At 45.5% G+C, this 20,428-nt stretch overlaps 1 protein-coding gene across 1 annotated transcript in view; it reads right to left on the bottom strand.

Annotated features, from left to right (window-relative positions):
• The window catches only part of UST (uronyl 2-sulfotransferase), a 1,214,931-nt gene that overhangs the window by 879,204 nt on the left and 315,299 nt on the right, over positions 1–20,428 (bottom strand). The gene's annotated exons all lie outside the window — the stretch shown is intronic.

Here is a 20,428-nt window from a genome sequence, read left to right as displayed (position 1 = left end):
TCTCCAAAGGTAATTGGAGCTTCCACAAGCTCAATCTCGCCGGTTTTCTGTCCCACAAGAACCCTTGTATAAGCCGATCCAATTCTTTCCAATAAGATGTTTCAATTTTCAATGGGACCATATTTAAAACATAATTGATTTTAGGGGCCGACATCATTTTTAACGCATTGACCTTCCCCCAGAGGGAGAGTTTTAGTAGCCCCCATCGTTCCAAATCAGTGTTAAGAGCCCCAACAATCACATTCATGTTCACACTTGCCAAGTGACAAATCCTCGGAGTGATCCAAATTCCCAAATATAACATCTTATCCGGACACCAACGAAACCCTAGATCAGTGACATATCTTTTGCTACACCCGGGGACCAGCGGCATCCCTTCCGTGTTCCTCTCTCCAGTCTAAAAGGCATAGAACGAATCCCATTGGTGTTAACATCAGCTGTAGGTTCCGAATATAAGAGCTTAATCCATGACCTAAAATTCGCTCTAAATCCAAATTTCTCGAGGACCATAAATAAGAAATCCCATTCCACCCGGTCAAAAGCCTTTTCCGCGTCTAATGAAAAAACTGCTGCATCCTCTAATCCGTCATTAGCCTTATTAATAGTATGGTATAACCTTCTGATGTTGCTGGATGTTTTCCTCCCTTTCACAAAACCCGACTGATTTACATCGATCAATTTCGGCAGAAGATCCTCAAGTCGACCAGCCAAGACCTTGGCCAAAATTTTGTTGTCTGTGTTAATGAGACTAATCGGTCGATAACTCCCAGGGAGCGTCTCATCCTTTCCCTTTCCCTAAACAGATATCATGGCATGTCTAGTTGAAGCTGGTAACAACCCATTAGCCAAAGAGGACACATACATGTCCTTAAGTAGATTCAGAACCGAATCTGGCAATATCTTGTAGAATTCTACCAGAAAGCCGTCAGGCCCAGGCGATTTCCCAACACTTAATTTGCCAATAGCTTTCTTAATCTCATCTAAAGTCAGATCCCTCTCCAGTAACCTTGAGTCACAACCCAGAATTCTAGCGAGGTTCGCATCCTCAAGAAAGTCAACACTCCCAATTGACATATCAATTTCACTCGCATATAAATGATTGTAGTAATCCCGAAAAACTCTGTTAATTTCATTCGGCTTAAATGTGATTCGGCCATCCATATCCTGAACCGATGCAATCGACCGTTCAGATTCCCTCAATTTCAACCTATATGCCAGCCATTTATCACACTTCTCACCTTTCTCAAAGTATTCACATTTCAGTCCATAGTATTTTCTATCCGTCTTTTCCTCAATCATATCAAGAAGTTCTTTCTTTAGTTTCCTCAATTCAACATCACCATCCCTATTAATCGGATCAGCCATGACCATCTTGGACAAATCATCAATCCTAATTTCAAGTTCTTTCATCCTAACAGCATCTTTTTTTTCAATCTGCACGTCAAATTAATCAGGTAACCCCTCATAGTACACTTAAAGGCTTCCCAAACTAGCTCCGGTCTCAAATCACCATTGTGATTTACCGAAACAAAGAAATCCATTTCCTCCCTCAATTTATCTACCTCCTTTTCCATTTTCAAATATGTACCATCCATTCTCCACGTATACTGTCTCTGAGCAGGACCTCTCAAGTCGATACACATCACCACATGTGCATGATCCATCAACAAAATCGCGCCAATTTCACTGGATTTAAAATTATGAGTCATAAGTCCGGCTGTTAACATCATGTCCAGTCTAGAATAAACCGAGTGTGCACCTGAGTAAAAATTATATTCTCTTGCACTCGGATGCTGCAACCTCCAACAGTCCAATAAAGCATGTTCCTCCAACAGGGGTGCAGGCTAGCAGGGAACATAGTTCCACTACTTCTTTTCATATACTTCGACCACTGTTCCATAGCCCTTACCTTGAATCTTCGTTCTCATTTCTCCTGCCCCTAAATTAACTAATCTTTTATAACGCGCTTGAAACCAGAGACCAGTCTCTAAGCACAGGACTGGGATTTGAACCTGTGTTGCTCTGTGTTGTTTCCAAGACAAACACGTTGCCAATGAGCTGCCTCAGGACTGGGGTCTCCCTGTTATGTTGGTAATTCCTGTTGCTTCATAACTATATTATATTAACACACACTCACACACACTCTACATCTAGGCCTCCCTGCAATACATAATTCACTACGCCTTTGCACCACACACTACCCCTGACTCACATATTTCATACCCCTTGTCCCCTACAGTCGCGCATCTACATTTCTTCGTATTCTTAATATATTTTCCTCAATCTAAATCGTTTAAGGGGACAGGGGAGCTGAACATGCATCCCAACAACTCCCACCCCAACACTAATAGGACCAGGTGCTTGCTGATAGCCACTACATTAGCTTCAGCTGTTGGGATCAGGCCCACTCATATGTCACTTAAAGTCTCATACAAAAAACGTGGGAATGCCACTATACGTCCATTACATGCAAGTAATTGTCAAACAACCACAAACTGAAACCCTACCAGCAATGCCATGTCTTTGCCTTGTTGCCAGTTACCTCCCAATGCTCACTCTTCATAGTTTTGACAAACATCTGAATGAGAGCCTACCCAAGGAAGGGCTTTCTATTTAATGAGATGTCAAGGTGCTTCCAAGAGTCAATTTCTGCTGCAGGCCCCATGGCCAATAATTGGTTGCATGAATGATCCATCAGAGTCAAGCTCCGTCACCTGACAGAGAACGGGTCCTTACTAGGTAATCCTTCTCAGGATGTACCCCTCGTTAGATGAGGTCCAGAGAATGGTCTCTTTCTGCCACTATAGAGCAGACTTGGCTGATCATGAGCTCATTGAGGGGCACAAGAAAGAGGTTAACGTGTTCATCTCCCTAGCCCAGAACTATCCACACATCTAGTGTGACACTCATGCATTTGAATGCTCTGTGCTGCACTCCAGCAGACCTAGGAAATGTCCACAGATGGAAGAGGTGCCAGAGCAGGGGTGCAATGCATTGATGGAATGCTCATGCCCATGCCGCCTGCGGCTCATCAGCAACCTTTCCTTCTCCTAGATGTTTAGTTTAGTTTAGTTTATTATTTGTATAGCGCCGCCTGGCCCTGGGGCATCTAGGCGCTTGGCGTGGTTACATAGTTGGGAATATAATACAGTCACAGTCAGTATATGAACATTACAGGTAGTATAGGCATTATGAGGTATTTACAAGGTTAATATGTTTTACAGATTACACAAGCAATATGCAAGCATTTGCAGGGTTGTTGAGAACATTGTATGGCATTTGCGGTTCTGCAGTATATACAAAGGTTGCACAGAATTAGATATATACAATTGTATAAGTAATTTGGATGAAGTTGATTATTTAGGCTTCTTTGGCAAGTAGCCATGTTTTTGCACTGTGTCTGAAGCGGTGAAAGGATGGTTCGGATCTGAGATCAGTTGGTAGGGAATTCCAAAGTTTTGCGGCGAGCACAGGGAAGCTTGTGCCTCCTGCTTTTTGGAGCTTAAATCTGGGGACATTTAAGCATTGTGTTTGGGCTGATCTGGTTGGGCGGGATGGGGTGTAGTGCGTGAAGTTGTCCGAGAGGTATCTGGGTGCTTGGTTGGACAAGCATTTGTGTGTGAGAGAGAGTGTTTTATACTCAATTCTCTGAGGTATGGATAACCATTGAGTGGATCGTCTAGCGTCAGAGATGTGCTCGTGTTTGGGTATGTTCAGTGCTGCTCTTAGTGCATTATTTTTGGTTACTTGAAGCTTGTTGATGTTCTTTTGGCTGGTGCCCAGACAGAGTGTGTTACAATAGTCGACTTTTGAGAGTACTAGTGCTCTGGCTAGAGTAGTGCATTTAGAGGTCGAAAGGTAAGGCCTGCTGGCATTGATGAGCTTACATGTGTAAGCAGTAGCGGAAGAGATGGCATTGATTTGTCTAGTCGATGTAAGGGAGGAGTCAAGGTAGATCCCAAGAGTTTTAACACTGTTGGAGACAGAGATGTTGTTGTCGTCAATGGTGAATGTCTGGTAAAGTTTGTCGAGGTTGTTGAGTCTGGATTGGGAACCTAGGAGTAGAAGCTCGGTCTTGTCGTCGTTCAGGCAGAGTCCATGTTTGGCCATCCATTCTTGGATAATGGAATAAATGTTGTTGAGTACTGTATTGTCGGTGGAGTAGTCGCCTGTTAGTGGGATGAGTATTTGAGTGTCATCTGTGTAATTCGTATAGATGACACCCAAATGATTCAGTATGTCGAAGAGAGGTTTAGTAAACACATTGTATAATGCGGGGGAAACACAGGAGCCCTGAGGGACGCCACAGGTGACGGGGGCAGGTTCGGCGGCAGCGGTGGGTGCAAAGACCCTCATGTATCGGTTGTTCAGGAAGGACTGAATCCAGGCATTGGCCTTGTCAGAAAAGTTAGCTGCTGAGGCTAAATGTTTACAGAGAATCTCATGGTTTACCCAGTCAAAAGCGGCCGAGAGGTCGAGGAGGAGAAGAAGGGCTAATTTACCATTGTCTTTAAGGTTGTCCATTTGCGTCTTGAGATCGATCAAGGCAGTCTCTGTGCCATGTTTGGGGCGGAAGCCCGATTGTCTTAGACCTAGCAGGTTATTTTTCTCTAGGTGGTTCTGAATCTGCAGGTAGGCAGCTCTGTCAAGGATTTTTAGGAGGAAGGAAACTGTTGTAATGGGTCTGTAGTTGGTGGGGACGCTAGGGTCTATGGTAGGTTTCTTGAGTAGGGGTAAAACCCAGGAGTCCTTTAGGTTGTTGGGTACTATGCTGGATGTGAATGATGAATCTAAAGAGAGGTGATAAATGGGGCAAGGTGTTTAGCCGCGTCTTTGAAAACTGGAGCTGGGCAGGTGTCGCCTTGGCATTTGGATGGTTTCAGTGAGTTTATTATGTCTTTGACCTCTTTGGTGGTGATGGTGGAGAATTTGAATAGGTTGTTGTTGTCCATTTGTTTGGTATGGGTGGGTGAGATAGGATTATCTGCGATGGTGAGGCTTTCTTTCTTCGACTCAATTTTAGATTGTAGCATAGCAATTTTGCCAAGGAGTGCTTCTTGTATGTTAGTACACCAAGAGTGTTACGCCTCGGCAGGCCCGTAGGAAGGTTGTTGCCCTCCGTAGGGGCATGCGTCATTGCGCAAATCCATTCTATACCCACTGGCAACTGCCCTGGAAAATAGTGGCTTCGGCGCACTCCACGGCAATTTTGGACTACAATTCCGAGCTTTCCGTCTCCCTTTGTCAGCTCAGAGGCGATGACGCGTGAGCCTCGGTTTCGTCCGGTTCCGCCTTCTCCTTCACGATTTAAACCTCGGAACTGGACGAAATGCTGCTTCTGATTAAAGTTGCATCCCGGTATTTAGAAGTTCCGTCTTCAACCCTACTTTTGCTCGTGTACCAGACCTGTTTTCTTCATTCACGGACTGCTTTGCCTGCCGCTTTGGTTAATCTGATTTGCTTGTGTACCAGACCTGTTTTCTTCATTCACGGACTGCTTTGCCTGCCGCTTTGGGAAATCTGATTTGCTCGTGTACCAGACCTGTTTCTTCATTCACGGACTGCTTTTCCTGCCGCTTTGGGAAATCTGATTTGCTTGTGTACCAGACCTGTTTCCTTCATTCACGGACTGCTTTGCCTGCCGCTTTGGAACTTTGCAATCACGGCATCGGTAAGACCCTTCTTTTCACCAATTGCTACCAAGCACATCTCCTGTACTCATTGTACCTTTCCGCCAAACTATATCACCTGCAAACACTCCAACTTAATTGTGTCCTTTGCTGTTACCATCCTCTTGCCACAATAAGACTTCAATTGGGCTTTCTTCAGTAGTGCACAGGGACGCTTTGCTGATAGTGCACCAACCCGACTCTAGTGCGGCCCTCGTTCCGCCCGGGTTAAGTTTCCCTAACTAACCTACCTATTTGTTATTTTGCCCTTCCGTTGTCATTAACTCTTTGGATTTTGCAGATTCAACAGCACATTAGTGGTAAGGGTTTTCTTTTGTGTGGTTATTCATTTTTTCTTCGCTAATTGACAACCATAGTCAGGACAGGTTACATTCTCCTCTTTTACTTATAGGTGGTTTCCAGTTGCCTTGCATCAAGGGGAGGGCATAGTTCAGGTACTACTAGAAAGAAGTATCGAGGGAAAGGGATCTTTCTGTATTCCCAATTGCTCACCTCTTGTTTTTTCCTTTACAGCTGGGTTCGTGGCGGTGTGTTCTCCCCGCCCTTTTGAGCGATCAGTCTCTCTGCCTGGTTCTACCCAGCAGAGAGTCATATCGTTAAAAAGGTCTTGTGCCCTCACAGAGAGGAGGCTAGGTTGGAGGCCCCGACCTAGCTCTTCAATCAATAGTTCAGCCCTGCGCCTTCCGGCCACCGATTTGGTATACTCCCCGTCCGGTGAGTAACAAAGAGATGTCTTTGGTGCATGTGTCTGGAATGGAGGATGGGGATTCAAGGTCTCTCAGGATGTTAAATAACTCTTTAGTGTTGGACTTGGCTTTGCTGATTCTCTCGTTATACATGTTTTTTTTTGTTTGGATGATAGCTGACTTGTAGATATTGGAGGCTAAGGAATAAGATGTTTTGTTGTTAATGGATGGAGACTGTTTCCATGCTGATTCAGCTTGTCTCTTGTTTTTGCAAAGAGTTTTCAGTTCAGTTGTGAACCAAGTGTTGAGGTGCGCACGTGGTTTGGCTTTATGCAATTTGAGGGGCACTTCAGTATTTATGGCCTTGAGAATAGTTGTGTTACAAAGGTCTACTAGTTCTGTGGGGTTGGTAATGGTAGGTGTGAAATCGAAGATGGGTTGAAGTAGAGGGAGGAGTTTCTTGACTGTGATGTTTTTGCTGTTTCTTGTGAATGTGGGTGGAGCGTTGGGAGGAGGCGCTGCTGTTTGTTTATCTTTGTTGATGGTGAAGGTGATGAGGTGTTGGTCAGCCCAGGGCCAGGGTGTGTTGGATAGGATTGTGGTATTACAATTGAGGTCCGCTATTCAGTCGAGGGTGCAGCCTTTGTTACGTGTAGGTTGAGAAATGTGGTGGGTGAGTCCTAGCTCCTAGATAGTATTTGCGACTGTGCTTGCTTTGTCATCTTTCTCGTCATTGTAGCCCAGATTGAAGTCGCCAAGAAGCAGTATCTGTGAATTGGGTTTGGTGTTGTTGGAGAGTAGGAGAGCTATGTCGTCGTTAAATGAGGAGATGGGGCCCCGGCGGTCTGTAGATAAGATGAATGGTGATTGTGCTTGTGTTAGTTGTGGATAGCTTGATGGTGAGTAATTCTGCAGATGGGAGAGTTTGGTTTAGTATGTGTCTTATGTTAAGGGAGCATCTTGCTATAAAGGTGACGCCGCCACCTTTGGTTGTTTGTCTGTCCATACGGTAGATGGTATAGTCATTTAGGATGGCTAGCGCTAGGGTGGGACCTGATGCTGCATCGAGCCAGGTCTAGATCATTGAGGGAGATGAGGTTGGCTATGTCTAGGGCATGAGCGACTAAGGATCTTGCATTGATAAGTGTGCCCTTGATTGTTTCAGTGGTAGATTATGGCTTTATGTTGAGTGTAAGGGGGGGGTGGAGGCATTGGGGGTGTGTGCTGGTTGTCAGGAGGTACTGTTAGTGTGTGATAGGAACGGAGGGTTTGGGTTGTGTTTTGGGGGTGGAATGTGCAAGCTGTGTTCTGAAACCAAGTCTGTGGTTTCTATTTGTGATTGTGCAAGGTAAGAGGGTGGGATGTTTGATCGCAGATGGCTTAGGTGGTGTGGATGGGTGCAGTGTTGTGTGTGTATGTGGGGAGAGATGTTTGTTCGGCCCATTATAGAGAGTGGGAAGGCATGGCGGTAGGAACCATGTTGTGGTTATAGTATCAGAAGGAGTAGGGTTAGGCATCAGGGTGCTAGTGGCACGTTGTCCTGTACGACAAGGTGTGAGACTGGGGAGGAACCATGTTGGAGCTATGTTATTCGATTGCGTGGTGTTAGGGATAATGGTACTTGATGTGGTGCATTGTCCATTACTATGGTTTTGTGTGAGGAGCATGTTATAGATTGAATGGTGAGGTGTGTGTGGGAAAAGTGTGTTGAGGCGAGAATTGAAGTGCAGCAGGGTTGTCAATATCATTCTTGTGCCTTTCTCGTTATGAACATACATTCCTACACAGTCCTAATCTGCATCCTGTGGATCCCACTTCTCGTGCCTACTGCCACAAACCCAACAAACCAGATGCTCTCTGCCACATTCTGTTTGGGTTGGTGACACCAGGGTGCTACAGGCCACGCCCCATTCAGTGTCACTCAAAATATCACACACACAATATTGAAATGTCACACATGTCTATTTGAAGCATGTATATGTTACACATACACAAACTCAAAACTTGGCAGCTCTTTCGTACATGCATGCTGACAATCTCACACACTGTGACTTTTAAACCCAAACCTTTTGGGTTTAAGTTACGTGGACAGATACGTTTGCCAAGACTCTGGCACATTTTTTAACAACCCCATAATGTATGACCGTCTCAGGGTTCAACAGCTTCTGCAATGCCCTCCTTTCGATTCTCCCTGATACCATAATAGGGACATTGTATGGATCTGCCAGTACGTAGTTACTCAATATGTGCCCTTCCAAATGATTTACACTACAACTCCCATGATCCTTCGTCATTGACTATGACTATGCAGGCGCAGGCATCATGGGAGTTCAAGTCTAAAACATCTGGAGAGCTACACGGTGATAGCTAGTACATTTCTTCTGAGTGATGTATACGCTTAAGTGCACATTGCGAATACATACTTTACACTAACTAAATCAGGTAAAGAACACCTTTTGTGAACTGTGCGTAATTTACAAATGTATTCATCGGGGTTTACCAGCCTTTAAATTATGCTGACGCCAGGAAAAATCTTTAGCATTCGCCTCCTGTATATTTCTATTGCATATGCCCATATGTATTCTTCGCATACTGCTCCCCTTTCGACTCTTGTTTGTTTTAATAGATGGGGATTTAGAAATGATGTGTACATCATGAGAGTATTTACTCATTAGGTGTGCCCTTAGTTAAGCGTGTAACTTCTGCACATTTATCAAATTCAAATTCAGTTATGCACATGATAGTAGCATCTAATACAGTTTAGATTGTCCATTTGCAAAAGTGCCTCTCTCCAAGATAGTCGTACCTTTGCTGTCAAGCGACGCGCACGCTACAGGCGCGCACGCTATGATGTATCAGCAGGAAATGGCTCTGGTCAGCGCCATCTTTAGGCGGGCACTAGATTCCAGTTTCCGTGTTGACAACCCCCTACTGGAGTCGGAGAAATGGGAGCAGCGAATAGTGAGAGCTCACTGCCGACCATACACATCCCCGCGAGGGTAGATTGGCGACATTTAATTGTACTCTGGATGTCATTCCCCTCTTCACAATTTTCTTCTCACGCGAAACCAACTTGCCTTAATTAGCAGAACAAGGGAACTTTGTGTTTTTTGCGGAACGGAAATCACTTCCTCTTTGAAGAACTCTGTTCGATCGGGGGATCTGCACACAGCACTGCAGATCTGCACCACGTCTTCTGGAATTCGCATCAATAAATAACACATTTATCTCGCCCTAACTGACAGCACTGGCGCTCGCTGTTATGGACGGATTCTGTGCCTCCGGCCAGATGTGGAGGGTCACAATTATCCATTGCACAATGTTGGATTGCACGGATGACCTCCCTTTGCCCCAGCCGTCCACTAATTATGTGCACTGGCCACAGTCTGGCCAGCGTACTGTGGTTAGGGTCTATTTAGGAACATGAAGATCTGAGCTATCAACGAACTTGCAAAGGGCAGGAAGAGGAGGGAACCAAAATTGCAGGCCTGTAAACCAGAACGTTAGCAGAAGATACCATGTGCGGGGGAAGCGCATATTATGGATTTAGACACTACATTGATGCTGGTTTCTCTGGTCTGAACATAGTCATTATAAACAGCAGAGCTGTCCTCATGCACGTCACGCTGAACGATGCACGCATTGCATGCCCACCGAGAGATGATTAGAGAGTCCCCAGACATTCCCCTGGGAGAGGACCCTCCTTAGTATTGATGGACTACTCTGGAGCCCATCTGGTGCAGAAGGAGGAGGTGGTGGGCAAAGCAAGAGGAGATGTGGTCGGGGGAAAGGGTGGAGTCATGGCTGGTAACCAGTTGATGGAGGCTGATGAATTGGTTTGAGAAACCCCCCACGCCGCTACTGCGCCCATCCTTTCAAATTGATGTGTTTTTTGTGCATGCCAAATCAATGAGGCTATGTAATGTATTAGCTGCTTACTTGTGGAAGACTTCAGTCCAGTGTTATAACAATCTGACACTCCTCAGGAGCACTGTTTCCACAATGGCACCAAGAAGCTACTCAGTTCACAGTTCTTCCTTTAAAAAGGCACTTTTAATCAGCGACAGCCTACTAGAATCTGCGCGGTACACACAAATACCAAACGCCAGTCTGATATGGCCATTGAGAGGGTAACGAAACATCACCCCATATGCATGCTGCTATTTGAATTAAATTAAACATGTATTTCATGCATTATTTAACATTTTATTTAAGGAAGGAAAGTAAAACTGTACAATCTGTCAGGGTAGACTTTAACAACACTTGGTGAAATACTAACATAAAATATTCACCATATCCACTCAATGCCTAATATTTGACCTCTCAGCAGCCATTGGCACGGTGGACTTCTCTTTTTTTGGCTGCTAGGGCTACCCAGAGTAAGCTCTCCTTCACACCGGTGGTTTAGATCCATGACTGTCACTTTGAGTTTTTTCGGAGCGATTCCTAAATTCTAAGCCTGTGGTGTCTTCAGAATTCCCCCATCACTTCTTCTGTTAAACAATTATATAACCCCTCACCGATTCATGTCAGTGACTATGGCTACCCTTGTGGTTCTTTGCACTCCCTGTGCTTCCTCTCGCGTCCGCTCTTTCTCTCTTCTTGCTCCACTTGCATGGAATTCAATTCTCTTCCCCGGACATACCAGAACCAGTCCACACGGATTTGTTCAAAACCAAACTAAATGCCTACCTTCTCGCCTCTGAGTTACTCTCTTAACCTACCTCTCATCTGCCTCCTAGCTAACTCTTTTTCCCTCGCCTCTAACCTGCCTCTGTCTTTCACTTCCTATGCCTCCATTCTAGAATCATATCACATCCCAAGCACAGCTGGCCGTACCGCCTACCTGCACAAACATGTCCAATGTTGGTTGTACTTAATCTATGTATGCCCACTTATGTATTGTGCCTGGTGACTACTTCTGTTTGCTCCAATCCACAGTCTGGTTAGAATGTCCCTCAAACTCACCCCATTGCAAGAAGCTCACTACTTCCCATCACATCTGATTTCTTATCCATTGTACATTCTTTTGTGATCAAAAGAGCATTGTTCCTCCTGTATATAAATAAATACATTAATAAATGTGCTATGGTCTGGCCTGATATTCATCCAATGATGATACTCCACTCTATTTCAGGTTCGATATGATATGATATTTTATTTATATCGCGCTCGTACACAAGTGTTTCAGAGCGCGACCAAGCAAAGGGAGGGGAACAAGGGAGAAACAATAACAACAATCTTACTAGGCCCAGTGACTTTAAGAACGCGCAAGTCCATGGAAAAAGGGAAGAGGGGAAAAGTGCGCGGAAGGAGGAGAGGTGGAAATTGCAGAACAAAGGAGAGAAACAGAATAAATAATAAGTGCAATAAATAAATAAGAAAAAAAAGATGATGGCAACTCAGACCAGCTCATGACATTTGCTGGCTACCTTGAGGTGGTCACTGTGTGGGTGTGGCTTCAACTTAACACCCGGAAAACTGAGCTATATTTCTTTGGGGGTCACAGGCCCTCCAAACCGTTCCCAGAATGGTCTGCTCACCCCACTTTTCTCGTGCCACGATTATCCACAAAAAGAACATTACAAGCTTGCGGATGTGGTAGGTCTCCAGTCTTACCCTAAAAGTGCACATTGGGAACACACTGATTGGCATCTACATTAAGCTGGCCAAACTCAGACCAATCCACCATTTACATACGCTGAGGACAGAGCCAGGGTTATAGGGGTCATCTGCAACCCCTGCCTGTATTCCTGCAGCCTCAGACGCGTCCGTCGGTTCACTGGAATTCATCAGTAGCAGGTCATCCATAACACCTATCAGAGCTGTTTGGTGGGGCTGCGGAAGATCGACCATAATTTGGGTTTCAGGGAATCACTTCTGTGGTTACCCTTCAGAGCAAGAACTGACTTTAAGATTGGCTACAGGGACTGCCGCTCGCAAGCACCAGGACAAAATAGGCAGATACGTTCCCTCACACACTTTACAACACGAAAACCATGCTTTTCTGGATCAACCCCCATCCCTGAATAACTGCAATCATAGACCATGCTTGACCCTGCAGGCCGCTTTGATCTGGAAAAGCCTTCCTCTTGGGCCAGAAGTCAACTTTTCCATCTACACAAAGCATTTTAAGACCTCTTTTAGGCTAGTCTCTTTACCCTTCATACCTCACTGTTTGAGTTGACCGTTGCCTCGGGATGGGTCGCCTTGTTTTAATGTACCTTGTAAATGCTGTCTCAATCCCAAGAGCTAACAGCTTTCGTGTTTCTAACAGCATTTAAATGACCAATGGCCCTTCAAAAATCAAGGCTGGTACAGGGATTACACCGATAAGTGACAAATAAAAAGGCACTCTAGTAATGATACTATCTGCCAATCAAAAGAAGACCAACAGAGCTAAAATACTTAGATGAATCCGAATGTGATGTGTACCTTATACCACACATAAGCACACAGAAAACAATCAATCATTAACCGCCATCCCACAAACCGAGCTAAGCCTGTGCAACATACTTAAGCCTATTTAAGCAAAACTGGTTGAGGGCGAGAGCACTTCCAAAAAGGTATTGACTAAGGGTCGGGATCAGAAGTGAAATCAACGGCTCCAACCCATCCCTTGGTCAATACCGATTTGGTAGGGCTCTTCCTCAGGCAAAAGTGCCAATGTGAACTGGCTCCTTCCGAATGATAACTCCTCAGGAAGTAGATGGTTCACATGAGCAGCTGTTCCTTCCCCGTAGCCAGCAGTATAGCTGGCATTACTGTGCGAAGGTGGGGCGCCAATTACGCAGGTGCTCCGGGGCCCACACTCTCCCTACCCCCAGGAAAGGCCTATTGCATGAAGTCCCTATCTGTTGGAATGGGACTTTCTTTTTCTGCCGCTGGGAATTCCAAAACTCAACTCCCCTGGTGCGAAGAAAAAAGGAGCCGCAGTAGGATTAGGGACTCTGCAATAGACTGTGGCTTGTGATGGCCCTAGAGGGGGAATTTCACGAGTGCTGAGTAAAAAATCCCCCTTCCCCGACCGCCAAACTCAGCCCTTGCTCCTCCTCCTCCCACTGCAGTAACAGCAGGAAGACTGCCTACCATGGGGAACATTCAGGTGCTTCATGCCAGTGGCTCAATTGTGAGCACATGCCTTCCCCTGGAATAACAGCAAAGGAAGGAGTGGAGACTTTCCACAGCCCCAGGGGAGCTCCCTGCTGGCACAATAAGGCGGCGTGACGGATGTCGGTTGCAGGGAGGAAGCGATTCCGTGCTGGTTTCTGCTCGGAGACAAGGGTCTCAGGGATTTGTGAATGGAAGCCACCCCCTGCCCTGGTTAATTCCATAGCAAATAATAGACCGACAAACAGCTAATCAGAGGGCTTCATTTCGGTATTGACTGTTGGCCCACTTTATAATTGTAATTATTCTGATACACTTTCCTGGTATACAGTTGCCAGGAATTGGCATCAATTAACTTAATGCCTGTGGCAGCGCCTTGATGTCTGTGGGTTGTGTGTGCTTGATAAATGTAAAAATAAATAAATACATTGTATGCAGTTGAAATTACAATCCCATAGGTCCAGGATGGAACACTGACCAGCAGTAACAAGACAACTGTGCCTTAATGCCCACACCCTGACACAGCAAGAATATTTGCATGCTCACAATACTAAGCATATTCGCAGCTACATTTATGTTCAGTTTCTGGTGAGTAAATCTATTTTCTTAAAAGCTCATGCTCTGCTTGTCTCACATGTGAAGGCATCATGAAGTAGACACAGACAACTGAATTAAAGTTTGGGCTAGAAACCTTTATTAAACAGAAAAAAGGTTTGAAAAAGGCTTAGCTTGGCCTATGCTAAGGTGGGATATCCCTATCTAAATAAACAAAGGATAGTCTGAGTCATTTAGTCCAAAGTAAATGTCTGCCTGTGTCCAAAACCTATGCTTGCCCTCACATCTAATGGCATACAATGTCTAGGGATGTCAGCGTCAAAATGAAATGCGTTCATATAAAAGTTCAGAGCTTCTTCCAGCTCTTGGTTTGTAAAGGGTTTCCCTTTCCCAATGTTCAAGATAGTTCACAATGCAAAGTGGTTCCCTTCCCCAGGCGTTCAAGTCTTTCAACGTTTCCAAAACACAGTTCTTTGTAATATTTCCAGCTCTTCTGGTTTGGTTACCTTTCACCAACTTCACGAAGTACAGTTCCTTAATTTCAGTTCACACCAAAGGTGCTTTATATTCAATCACAAGCCTCTTTGCATGTATTTTAAGTGGCTTTTTCATAGGTAGGTGTCCTTGGTCTAGGAGCAGTTGTCGGACCACACAGTCCAACCATTAAAAGTCACGCAACCGACACTCCTGTCTTGTCTATTCTTCCTTGTATGCATGTTGCCACTGTTTCAGCTATACAGTGGTGCTTGGTGTACTCTCATTTCACATCCTCATGATGCTTTGCCATTGCTTGCTTTGCCCCTATTCACTTATTGCACTTTCATATATTTCTGTGGCTCTTGCCAATGTGTGTTCTCTCAATTTACTTTCATTCAGGTCAGTATTCAACAGTACTTGCTTTATATTCTGAATCAGTACTCAAAAGTGCTTACTTTCATCCAAATTGATATTGAAAAGTGTTTGCTTTCTTGCCTTTGGATCGGCATGCATTAAAGTTCTCACAAGTTTGACATGCTCGTCTGCCGCCCCGGTGTCCCCCTTCCTAGGTTGACTCACTGGTCAGTGCTTATGGCATTCCAGCGAGGCCTTCGGTCGCCACAAGCTCTTTCTCTCATACAGCGCCTCACTCTGTCTCCACAACGGCTCTCCGTGGCTTCGCTCCTGCCACTGATGCATCTCTCGCAGCTCGGGCCTCACTTCGAGGCTTTGACTGGTTATTCTGGTTCCCTTTCCATATTTCGTCACAGACCTCCAGCTTCTTTGGTCTTGCTTCCCGCTGCATACACTCTGCATCGAACTAGGGCTCTCAAGCACCCTGCCTGCCACATCGCCTTCCTGGAGATGTCTGCGTTCCTCCAGCAATCCATAGAACTGCTTCCACAGCTGACCCCATTTTCACAGTTCTTGCTGCTTTTAAACATTGCGCCAGGTTGAATGGTCCGAAAAGGACTAGTCCGCTTATTGCTGACTTGGGAGTTCTGCATTGCTCTTGCTTGCCTCCTCTGCGTCCCAGTACTTAACTGGTGTGTGTATGTGTCTGTGTCAATAAAGAGAGGATGTATTTCTCTAGTTGGTCCCTTTCTCGTCCCAGTACCTAACTGGTGTCTATTGGGGAATGTCTTAAAGTAAAAATAGGGAAGGGTTTGACAATAGCCTTTAAAGGCCTGGGGGATGGTGGACTCATTGTGAAAGGGAAATGGGGGATACCATGTCTCACCCAAGGGTGCCTCATCCTCATTCCCCAAGTCTCCTCCACCCAGGTAGTCCGCCCTCACATAGCCACCACTAGGGTTAGGATCTGATATCGACAGCCTTTCCCTGACCACCGGGAAGGAGGGTATATTGGGGAAAGAAGTGAGGACGCCCTCAGATTCCTCACACACACTATTCAGTCACTTGTGATTAGTTTAAATGCAACTAAACCTTATATTGGTTGATGAATTTGCAGAAGCACCTGAACTGACCAGCTACCTTCTTTGATAAAAAAAGGAAAGTTTGTCTCCTGGCTATCTTGCTTCAGTAGTTGAAATGATCGTTCTAAAACTTTGGTTAATGCGATACAGGATTCGCTTTTATTAATGATAGTATCAAATAGTTTCTTAATATTACATCAGATAAGCGTTAAGTACACTCAAAGGCAATGGTGCGCCTTGTTTGTCAGCCAACACGTGTTTCGACCCGTGGGTCTTTATCAAGGCTGATGAATATTCAAAAATCATGTGGTTCGTGACATTTGTGACATAGGTTATAAAGGTGCATGAGTAGTGGTGTTTGAGTGAAGTGAATGATTGGTGGCACATGATTCAAAAATGCATAGCACATACATTTGATGTAATGAATTATAATTCAAAGTAGGAGAAAAGAGCAGAGATAACAGAACAAGGTTAGCAAGGAAGTGGTAATCGGTTGTAGTCAGGGTTGGTAGTGGCGAGGATAGAAGCCTCTTACCTATTGTCAAAAGGTCTTGAGCCCCCTGTGGGGTCCTGGTCCTGATATTGGTACTGTCCTGTTGACAGGCGTGGCTCCTGTTGGGCCCTGAAAAGCAATTGGATTGCTGTTAGGGTTTTAGTGGCTGTGCAGTGCCTGGTTCTTACGGTGGCATGTAAAGAGCATGCCCTGGCCACGTATGGTAGTGTTGGGGCTGGGGTGTGAGAGCCAAGTTAAGGGGGGGGTTTGTGCTGGCCCCCTGGAGGAAAGGCTGGGGTGGGGTGGGAAATCTCAGGTTCCTGAAACTGGTGTCCCCCATGGTGGATTGCGCCCGTGGCGGGGCCTCTGGGGGATGAGGTCCGATCAAATTGCAAGAGCCCAGGTAGCCCGGGATGATGGTCCCCCTGAAGGATTGAGGCGGGCGGTGCCTGGGGCTAATTGGTGCGCGGCAGTTTAATGCGTGGCATGGATTACCAGTGAGGGCATGCAATCAAGGTGCCCCCCCCCTTAACTTGGCTCTCACACCCTAGCCCCAACACTACCATAGGTGTCCAGGGCATGCTCTTGACACGCCACCGTAAGAACCAGGCACTGCACAGCCACTAACACCCTAACAGCAATCCAATTGCTTTTCAGGGCCCAACAGGAGCCATGCCTGTCAACAGGACAGTACCAATATCAGGACCAGGACCCCACAGGGGGCTCAAGACCTTTTGACAATAGGTAAGAGGCTTTTTATCCTCGCCACTCCCAACCCTGACTACAACCGCTTACCACTTCCTTGCTAACCTTGTTCTGTTATCTCTCCTCTTTTCTTCTACTTTGAATTATAATTCATTACATCAAATGTATGTGCTATGCATTTTTGAATCACGTGCCACCAATCATTCACTTCACTCAAACACCACGACTCATGTACCATTATAACCTATGTCACAAATGTCACGAACCACATGATTTTTGAATATTCATCAGCCTTGATAAAGACCCACGGGTCGAAACACGTGTCGGCTGACAAACAAAGCGCACCATTGCCTTTGAGTGTACTTAACGCTTATCTGATGAAATATTAAGAAACAATTAGATACTATCATTAATAAAAGCAAATCCTGTATCGCATTAACCAAAGTGTTAGAATGATCATTTCAACTCCTGAAGCAAGATAGCCAGGAGACAAACTTTCTTTTTTTTTTACTCAACAAATTAGGGTACTGGCTTAACCCCACCAGCTCCTGTGACCTTGCAACGCCAGAATAATACTCCAATCTTGGCCGACAGAGGAGCCTAGCACAGGCCGTTTCCACACCTAGAGCCAACCCAGATTTCACCTTATTTTATAACCCCAAGGAAGAATACACATTTCAAAGATCAGAAATATGTCTCTCTAAATATAGCAGTACATTGTGTGTTAGGAATATGCATTGAGGTAAGACAGCTTTATCTCTGGCGTGCAATATCACTGCTCTATCACTGGCATAATAATGCCAGGATATCTGAATTGGCCGAATACTGCTTTATAAATCTCTGGTAGCATAACCCAACCTGAGAGCTCTGGCAGCAGTTCCCTCTGAAAATGAGCTTTAGGCTATCCACCTTTCAAAGTAATGCCAATTTTTGCCCAGAAGTGTTGGTCACAAACTTGACCATGATTTGCAAAGTGATGGGGTGGAAAAGTGTGCCTGCCCACAAAATAATCTTGACACCTAGCGGCTTGGCGTCGAAAATGGGGCTAATTACTGCCTTGGTTGATCTTCTGTAGCAGCCCAGCAAGGGCCAGGCATTCCTGCTGGTAATCCATGATCTAGCAGTTCAAACTTGACTGCCCCTTTGGGGGTGGGACCAAGCCTGATTTGCATATGTCTTTCCCCTTTCTGTAATGGCTTGGCAGGCAAAGAGCAATGGTCTGGGGGGTTGCTCAGAACAATTGACAGAGGTTTAAGATTCATTCTAAACCTTCTAGCCATCACCTCTTTGTTTTGCTTTGTCACCCCGAGCAGGACGGTTATGCCCTTTCGTGGGTCCATGTGTCTGCTGGGCCTAGAGACCCAAGCTAATCCTCACTGATGACGCCCAATGAGGCCGAAACATGTCTGGGGATGCTTGTGGTCCCGTGCAGAAGGGATGTGACCTAGCAGTTCGGGTTGGACTGCCCCTGTGGGAGTGGGTCCAGGCTTGATTTGCATATGGTGTTTTCCCTTTTTGTAATGGCTTGGCAGGCAAAGAATGGTCTGGAGGGTTGCCCAGAGCAATTGTAAGATTATGCTTGTTCCTTTTCCTTTCTGTCACACAATCCTATACTAGCAGCAACAGGAGAAGCATCATCCAATCAAATGACCAGGAGCGTGGGCTGAATCAAACAATAATAGCCTGGATGTAATTTCAGCTACCGAGGCCCTAACTGTAGGCTGACATATTTTTTATGGCTTTTATGCTCCCACACCCAAACAGCCCTCCGATGGGCGCACTAAAGGTGTGACACCAATGTGCCCCAGCTCACACACAGCAGGCAGTCCTTTCATCCAAGGAGCCGGTAATAGGCAACGCTTTAACCACCGGCTCCTTGAATGAAAGGTCACTCTGCTGCTGATGTCTCTGTACTCAGAAACAGGAGGAGGGCTGGACTGCCCAGCCCTCCTTCTGTTTTGGGGTTAAGTCATCAAGCAGCATGAAGCCCAAGGGCTTCATGCTGCGTGATGACTATTTACTCAGAAACAAAAAGAGAGCTGGGCAGTCCAGCCCTCCTCCTGTTTCTGAGTACAGAGACATTAAGCAGCCCATGTAGCCGAAGCTCTGCACGGTTACACAGACTGCTTGCAGGTGTCAGTACTTCCGAAATGCTGACACCGGCAGGCAGCCTGTGTAACTGCAGCGCTTTGGCTGCACAGGCTGCCTGGTGGAAGTGTCGCCGTGTCTGGAGGTCGTCAGGGTTGGGCACTGGCAGGGCCCCTGCTAGGGAGACCTTTTTGGAGACTGCTAACCCTGGCCCACTTAAAGCCCTGCCTCAAGGTGAGTGAAAATTAATTCCTCAGATAAGGAGATCATCATTCCTTAGCCTAAAGAGTCACATATTCTTTGGGGATTTGCATTTGCCCAAACTGTTTGATGAAACAACAGCTTTAGCACCTGGTAAAAACCTAGGCGCTAATATGTCCTTTGTTCCAGTTTGAACAGTTAAAAAATTGTTTCTTCCAAAGCTGCCAAGTTCAGGGCTTCGCTTCCCAATATCAGAGCTTCACTACCCCTTCCATCCTGAGTGCTAAGAGTGTGGTGCTGAAATAACCTCCTGCCTATGCTCTTTCAACACACAGTATGGGGCATGGGCATGCATCCACAGTATCATCTTAAAGAAGACTACTGTGAATTTGAGAAGACCTCATCTCATCCATGGGGCAAAGAAAAGGCTGTCAGATTTTTCATATAGCGCTGACCTAGCTCCAACAATTGGCAAAGCGCTATAGAAAACAACAGAAATTATAGCATGAGGTGCTTTCCAAAGAACAGTAGTGGGTGGGGGTGGGCCGTCATGTGTGTGACTCGGGCAGTATTTGGCAATACGCTTAAACAATGTTTGTGCATGTTTACATTTTGCACATATATTCATCTTCAGGTACAGAGTTAAAGTGAGTTACCTCCTAATTCTAAAATGTACTAAAATGCCGAACACAGGATCAGAAGCCAAGCCTCTAGGTTCCATGGTCAGCAATACTAGACCAAATCCTCATCAGCTTACATAAGATTCAGTGGAACTAATGCTTGCTGTAAAAAAATTACTTTGAAGTTTGCGTTTGCTGATGAAAAAGCAAAATGTTTGCACTGCAGCTAGCAGGGCAGGGATTCCTCATCACCTCCTCTTCTTGAATCAACAACTAAAAAGTAAAACAAGGAATTAAAGGGAATAGCTGAAGATGTTACTTTACATTTAACAAAACTCTCTGTTGCTATATATATCCATATGACAAG

Source organism: Ambystoma mexicanum, chromosome 4p (assembly GCF_040938575.1).
Source record: "Ambystoma mexicanum isolate Mex_15411 chromosome 4p, UKY_AmexF1_1, whole genome shotgun sequence".
NCBI classification, from domain to species: Eukaryota; Metazoa; Chordata; class Amphibia; order Caudata; family Ambystomatidae; genus Ambystoma; species Ambystoma mexicanum.
Note: the sequence above shows the minus strand (reverse complement) of the source record. Positions and strands in the feature narration are given on the sequence as shown.